The sequence below is a fragment of the Rhinopithecus roxellana genome, chromosome 11, assembly GCF_007565055.1.
Source record: "Rhinopithecus roxellana isolate Shanxi Qingling chromosome 11, ASM756505v1, whole genome shotgun sequence".
NCBI classification, from domain to species: domain Eukaryota; kingdom Metazoa; phylum Chordata; class Mammalia; order Primates; family Cercopithecidae; genus Rhinopithecus; species Rhinopithecus roxellana.
The window spans coordinates 131226367-131234243 of NC_044559.1; the positions used below are offsets into that span (position 1 = coordinate 131226367).

The 7877-nt window shown below is 33.8% G+C and overlaps 1 protein-coding gene across 3 annotated transcripts in view; it reads right to left on the reverse strand.

Annotated features, from left to right (window-relative positions):
* ADK (adenosine kinase) overlaps positions 1–7877 on the reverse strand; it is a 577585-nt gene that overhangs the window by 263775 nt on the left and 305933 nt on the right. The window lies entirely within an intron of this gene.

Here is a 7877-nt window from a genome sequence, read left to right on the forward strand (position 1 = left end):
TCATGTTCTAGCTAATGAAATAATCCAAATTTAGATAAAATTCTAGGTTACTCTAAAAATTCAAAATTCATTTATTTAAAAGATCTTTCATATTTTTGTTAATCAAGTCTGTTTTCTCTGTTGCAAATTTACTAAAATAACTGTTATTTGTTCAAGGGAGATATATCTTTTAGTCATGCATTATTATACATGGCTTAACTTCTGTGTAATTTTGTGCACATATGTATACACTTAGAAGTTATAGTTTGTCTAACAGAAGCAAATACAACAGGCAATTGAAAATTGAAATGTTTCATCAATGTATCCGTTGTTTTTCAAGCCCACTTTCCCAAAATACCAAATACAGGAAAAAGTGAGCAAATAATTATTAATGTAATCATTATTTTTATATTGAGTTCTGCTACTATTCTATCAAAAAATACAAATTTTGTTTTCTTTAACTTTCTGGTATTTTGTTCCTTCATTTTAGGATGATTTTGTTCTATCATTCACTTCTTTGTAAAAAGAGAATGAATTACATCCATTTATGCCAAATTCTTTATCCCACTGAATCTTTCGACAGATGGAATGAAATACTCAGTCATTTTAGTAGCTTAGCTACATATATGCTTTCCCACCTCCACCTTTCTTTCTGAATTGCTGGCAGAAGTGGATCAGGTGTGATGAAAATGAACCACAAATGTGGATGTCACCTCAGAAAGATAGGCTTCATTTCCAACTTTTTAGTCACATTTCAAAGAATATAAATTATACTCATCTTTCATCATTAGCATTTTCCAAAATATAATCATCTACTACATGCTACCAGTGCTCCTAGGAAAGAACTCAGCAAATTGTTCCACTGGAACCCTGCTTTTATCATAACTTTGGGAAAAAGTGGAAAAGTAAATACACTGCTTTGCCTTTTGTTACCTACTTTGCAAACAATTTTACTGGCTAAAATAACAAGGCAATGTTTATCTTTCTAGTAATAAAATCACTAAAAAGCAATCAGGGCAGAATACTTTTTGCTCTCTCCCTCTCCTCACAACAAAATCTCTGCATGTCATTACTTGACTAGATATTATAAAATCAGAACCTGAAAAAAAATCATGAAATAAAAACTATTATTTTTTTCATAGAATCTCAGGCCAAATTCATCTAACTACAACAACAACAACAAAAATAGGCAGCAGAGTCACAATTTTTATAAATTTTAAAAGCGTGAAAACCAGAAAGGAAGCTCAGTTTTATTGTTTTTCCTTGGGCATTTTTCTAATATTTAATTAAGCAATGGAAAGTGGGAAATATAGCAATTTCTATATATTAACAGACCAATGGCCTACAGATAAGATAGGAAGGTAAAAAGAGAGCATAGTTAATTAATCTTTAAGCCATTTATCTAATAAATCTTTAATTCCCCAACAAATATTTGTACTCAGAAGGATAAAACTACAGCTGCTTTCTTTCATATTCAACAGAAAAGCTATTAATATGCCTTGTTCTACAGAAAAGCTATAATATGTCTTATTCACTGGAAGATAACAAAGCAGAAGATTTTTATAAAGATTTTAAAACAAAATAAACATTAACTTCAAATACATAAAAACAGGAACATTAAAAAATCAGTTTACTGTTCCTTATTCAATCAAATGATGTATTTGAAATATTCTGGTTTTCTTATTCTCGGAGGTGATGTATTACAAAATTAAATTTGGATCTCTTCTGTATGCTGTTTTTAATTAATTCATCAAGCAGTATTTATTATCTTTTTAATGCAAGGAAATAAAACACTGAAGAGCAGACAAGACTGCATAATTCTTACCCTCAAAGAGTTTACAATCTAGTGGAGGAACAGAGGGAGATGAAATAGAAAATGACGTTCTCTAATTTAGAAATTGGGACTGTATTGCTGTATTGATTCCTTTATTTATTTATTTGAGAAACAGTCTCGTTCTGTCACACAGGCTGAAGTGCCGAGGTACGATCACAGATCACTGCAGCTTCCACCTCTAGATTCAAGCAATCCTCTACCTGAGCCTCCCAAGTAGCTAGGACTACAGGCACATGCCACCATTTCTGGCAAATTTTTATTTTTTAATTTTTTGTGGAGACAGAGTTTTTCACTATGTTGCCCAAGCTGGTCTCAAACTCCTGGCCTCAAGTGACCTCCCACCTCAGCCTCCCAAAGTGCTGGGATTACAGGTGTCAGACAATGTATCTGGCCCTGAGTCTTAATATTAATTTAGATATGTTGCTTTTGACTCCAAGTATAATCAGATCTGAATGCATATAACAAATCACATTTCAATACAGATAGCTTTTAAGTTATGTTTTTGCTCATTCCTTAATCTACCTAAACAACTAACCATTGTTGAACTTTTTCAATTACTGTGCCAGGCCATGGCAACACAAGGATAAATAACACACAATACCAGCTTTTAGAAAGCTCACAGTCTAGTGTTCTTGAGATCATCATTTCTTATCCTCTTAGTCACCACACATACTTCTGCCTCAATCTAAAGCATATGCATCATCCATATTCCACCTCTTCTAACAATACTTAATCAATGAATTCAGGGAAAATGCTTGAAACAACTTTAAGATGTTAAGATTTGAAAAAAAAAAAATCAAGATACCTTTGTTTCCTTTATAATTCTTGGCAAAATACCAGGCACTAAACAGATTCTCAAAAATAAAAAATGAAAAAGATATAATAGGCACAATACACAAAAATAAAGACCAAAATGCCCTGAACTTTCTATTTCTTTTTTCAAAAATTATTTATCCCAAGATGGCTTTTTTGAGGTGACAACTTGACTAGGCTACAGACTCTAGTTATTCAATCAAATTCCAATCTAGGTGTTGCTATATAGGTATTTTTCAGATGTAATTAAAACTCTCAGTCAGTTGACTTCTAGTACTGGAGTATCCTGGATAATCTGGAGGGGCCTGATTGAATCAGTTGAAAGGCCTTAAAAGCGTGTGGCTTAAGTTTCCTTGACAGAGAGAATAAATTCCACCTATGAATGACAGCTTCTGCCCATGCCCAAGAAGTTCAACCCTTTCTCCCCTTTCTGGTTGCCCACCCTGTGGTTTTTGGACTGCTTAGCCAGTCTCCACAATGACATAGGCCAATTCCTCGAAATCGATCAAGCAACAAATAAATCTTATTCTCACTCTGTCTTCCCTAATGAATCTGTTTCTGTGGCGGAATTCTATTAATACAACCTCATTATTTCAAATTATATAATTATTATACTAATACATTTTGAAAGAATGTGTGCCTCTGCTTTTTAATTTGAAAAGTGGACATTTTTTTTTAAAAAAAGGCAGTATACAATCTGTTATGGGATGAGAGGGAAATAAAGAAAGCCAGCATATATTATTGTATGTGTATATATAACATGTATACACAAGTATACATCTTGTATATAAGCGAGAACTGGTATAAACCTAAATAGGAATTCCTAAGAATTCTTGGCCTAAACGTCAGTTTTTAATTAAAGGAGCCCAGATGTAGAAAAAAGCAGTCTGTCAACATTATACTTTAGTTTTTTGTGTAGCCAGAGCTCTTCATTAAGCATTGAGGAGTGTCATAAAGGAAAAAGAGAACATGGCTTAATGTAAAAGTCACTTATCTTCCTGGGGCAAGGTGAGAGTCTAGAAAGTCTACATAAAAGATGAAGTTGCATGTAATAAACACTTATATAGAAGACACTATATGTATATACGCATTTATATATACATACACACACACACATATACAGGCTGCGTCGTTTAATCCTCATAACAATCTAATGAGGTAAAAACGATTCTTATTTCATAGATAGGAAAATTGAGGCTTACAGTTGTCCAAGGTCATACAGCTAATAGGTGGCATAATCAGCACTGGGAACAATCCCATCCTTTTTTTTTTTTTTTTTTTTTTTTTAAAAGAGATGGAGTGGAGGGAAGTGCTCACTAGGTTGCCCCGGCTAGACTTGAACTCCTGGGCTCAAGAGACCCTCCCACTTCACCCTCCCAAATAGCTGGGATTACAGGTGCACACCACTGCATGTGGTTTTAAACCTAACTCTTTTGCCTATGTTTTTGAGACAGAGTCTCGCTCTGTTGCCCAGGCTGGAGTGCAATGGTGCGATCTCAGCTCACCGCAGCCTCCGCCTCCAAGGTTCAAGCAATTCTCCTGCCTCAACCTTCCAAATAGCTGAGATTACTGGCACGCACCACCACACCTGGCTAATTTTTTGAATTTTTAGTAGAGACGGGGTTTCACCATGTTGGCTGACTTGTCTCCAACTCCTGACCTCTGGTGATCCACCCGCCCCGGCCTCCCAAAGTGCTGGGATTACAGGCGTGATACACCACACCCAGCCAAGTCTAAATCTTAAGCTCCAACTTTTTCTTTTGCACTACGTACTCTCAGAGGGAAATGACTTCTTAACAGTATATACATTATTCATTGAGAATTTACTATGTGTCAGACCACTTTATTAAGCATTTTTTGGTGTTTTTTAAATTGACTTATTTTTTGAGGTAAGTGCTATCATGATCTCCATTTTACAGATGAGAAAACTAAGATAGGAAATTGACAAAGAGTAGTAGATTATTAGCCAAGCCTTCAGAATTATTTTAACTCAGTACCCTGGTATTAGAGTAGTCTATAATGAAGGGGATCAGAGTATGACACCCCCAAATATGCCACTTCAGCATAAGGATTATTTTGCACTACAGGCAATTAAAACAGCAAACATAGGAGGAGCTCTCTGTCCTCCCCTTTACTTCCTAAAAACAGGGCATAAATTTCCCTTTTGTAAAGGAAATTCATATTTGTAATGGCGTCCTCCTCTACAGTACCAGGAAGAGAAGGAGCAGACTCTTTTCACTTGAGTCTGTATAATAAACCTTACTAAACAACCCTTACTTACCACTCATTTCTTAGTCACCTATCGTTAATGCCCACCCTCACCCCACCAGAAGTCCAAACCCACATTTTGTCTAGTCTCTTCTCCATACTTTATCACTCTTTGTTAAAATGGTATGTAAGCCCCTTGGTCTCACTGGCTTTTGGGGTTTTTCAATTCTTTTCTGTGAGGCTTCTCACGTGCATACAAAATAAACCTTTTATCCTCCTAATTTTTTTTCAGTTTAATTTGCAGGCACCAACTACTGAACATAAGAGGGTAGAGGAAAAGTTTTTCCTCCTACAGTACCTGCTCTACCCCTCTTATGGGGGGATGAGGTAGTGGAGAGATGTTTAAGTAAATATAGCAAATAGTACAGCTGATATAAAAATATATTTGACAGAAATTATTACTGGAGAGTAGAAGATTTAAAATACTTTGGGTAAAGCATTATACAAACAAAACAACTCCCAAAGCTTCCTAAGTGAAAATCAATGAATGAGAACCACGCAGTGATTTATAGACTAATAATATATTTTGGATTTTAAAATCAATGTTAACAGTTTGCTCAAAATCACTGTACTATATAAATAAGAGCAAATACAATTGATGGAACTAGTTCACATGTCTTTTTAACATATTTCCAAGCTCTAAAACCAATAAGAAATGAGAACACTTGAAGATATTTGTCTCCTATATTTCATTCACTGTATGTACATGGGAATCATTAGCATAAAGGCATAAAATCAAATGTACAATTAACCACCCTCTCACTATTCTTTCAAATTAGTCTTATATCACAATACTTCTTAAAGGATTTTATGGCTCCCAGCTGCTTACCGTATACAGTTTATACTCCTAAGCATGGAATATAAGGTTCTTCTGACCCCATCCTATCTTCTTTCCTATCATCGTCTCTCACTATTCTTCCACAGGCAACCTAGTTTAGTATTTCACAATTTGATCCATAGGAGAGGTTCATAAGCTCTCTTTGAAAAATGGCTTGACTGGCAAATAGGTTTTTTAAAGTTGCATATCATATCTCCCTCTTGGAAATCCAAAATGAACATCAGCGTATTAAGGTGGACAGGGGGCAGGTTGGAAGGGTTCCTGAGAGAGTAAATTAAACAAGGGTTACACAATTGGTGACAAGATTGCCCCCTCTCCTTCAACAAAAAGGGTCAAATATTTAGAATAAGAGATAAATTATCAGTCTTAAATCAGTATAAAAGAAAAAATTAAAGCCCTTTCGGCATTCAGCTAGCAGAATCTATTCCCAATTTATTTATTGGGTTTTGGCTAACCAACTGTTTATTTGTTCTCAACTATTTACATGTAATAAAAATATGTTTAAGCTGTATGCTTCAATTAATTCTGAATCACTACTGAAATAATTAAAATCAAAATATTATAACATCCATTTATGTATTTAAATTTAAATAGCTCGATTAAAAAGAGTTAGATTCATGATAGAAATTCAATGTGTGAACGGCAATTCTTTTCAAAGTGGAAAACAGTTATAACTGTTTCATTTATACTTGATGTTTTCCATTAGCCTTTCTTAGATTTCTCAGTAAACAATTACTTGCACTCACTTTATGATTTAGGTGAGGCTCAATAGCCACTTCCTTTAAGTAAGGAAGCCAAGGTTAAGAGAGGTTAAATGCCTCAGTGCAGATCAGAGGTTGAACTACCTATGTAACTGTGGGGTTTTCAGGAAATACTTTACTCTTTCCTTCAAGCAGGTGTAAATACACTAACACATTTGTTATTACAGACATTCCAGTAGCTTCTTTTATATTTCAACCACTTCTCTTCACTTAAAGGCACTTAAAAAGTATTATATAACAGTAAAGGAATATATAAAAGAATGAGTATACAAGTATGTTATAAGGAATAGGAATTACTATTAATAACATCAGATACAATTTATTGCTTCATTAAATAAAATTGATATAATAATTGCCACTTAGTTATAAATGGAAAAATCCTTCATTTGAGGAATGAATAATAAGAAACATAAGGTGTTAATACTGAAATTAATTATAGGCACATTAATGACATTCACACTTGTTATTAACATGTTAATCACTAAGAACTCAAGATATGTCAAGCTAAGGGCAGCTGATTTTAACAGAAGGTCTTTTCAACAGAGGCTGTATATAACGTCTATAAATTTTGTTTGAGAATAGGGGGAGAAAAATTTTTTCGGTAAGAAATCTGGGCAAGTATGTAAAAATAAGTGTGCATGTAATGAATTAATTCTTTATTAAAATATTGAATAATCTATTTACAAACCATTGTTTATATTTGTTTTTCTAAATTAGTTATTATGACATTAAAGAAATAAATTCTACCATGTTTTTATTCTTAATGCCTTCTTATTGCTTCTTTTCTAACCTACACTTTTAATCTTCTGCATGTATGTGCCACTAAAATCAGATGTTGTGAAAATTATTATACTGTCACAGGAAAAACGGACTTTGTGATTTCTGGAGGGAAATAAAGCAGTAATACAAATGGATCATTACGGGGAAAAAAAATCTTATCTTTTAGGAAAAGTAATGGATCAAGATATTAATGACCATCACCCCTGAACTCACTGCTAGATGCTAAAGAAAAAGAATTTAAACTCCTTAATTCTGAAATAAAAAGAAATGGCTTTATTAAAAGACCAAACCCTCTTTTCCCACATTATAAATTACATGTTTACACTATACTCATAAGAAAGAGAAGTTGTCAGAGAGAAGCTGCCTTAGAGTATACTCCCCCAACCCCTTGCTACAAAATAGTGTCTATCCATGTTTACTTATTTAAATAAACACTTCAAAATACTCTGGAGATGTAGGAACATTTAACTTGTAACAGGGAAGGCCACAGAAAAATTTAAAGATATTTACTCTTTAAAGAAAAAGATTCACATTAGTTAAAAGATCAGTATCAAACAGGAGATGGGCAAGTCTACTTACTCCCATGTATGTGTTTAACATAAAA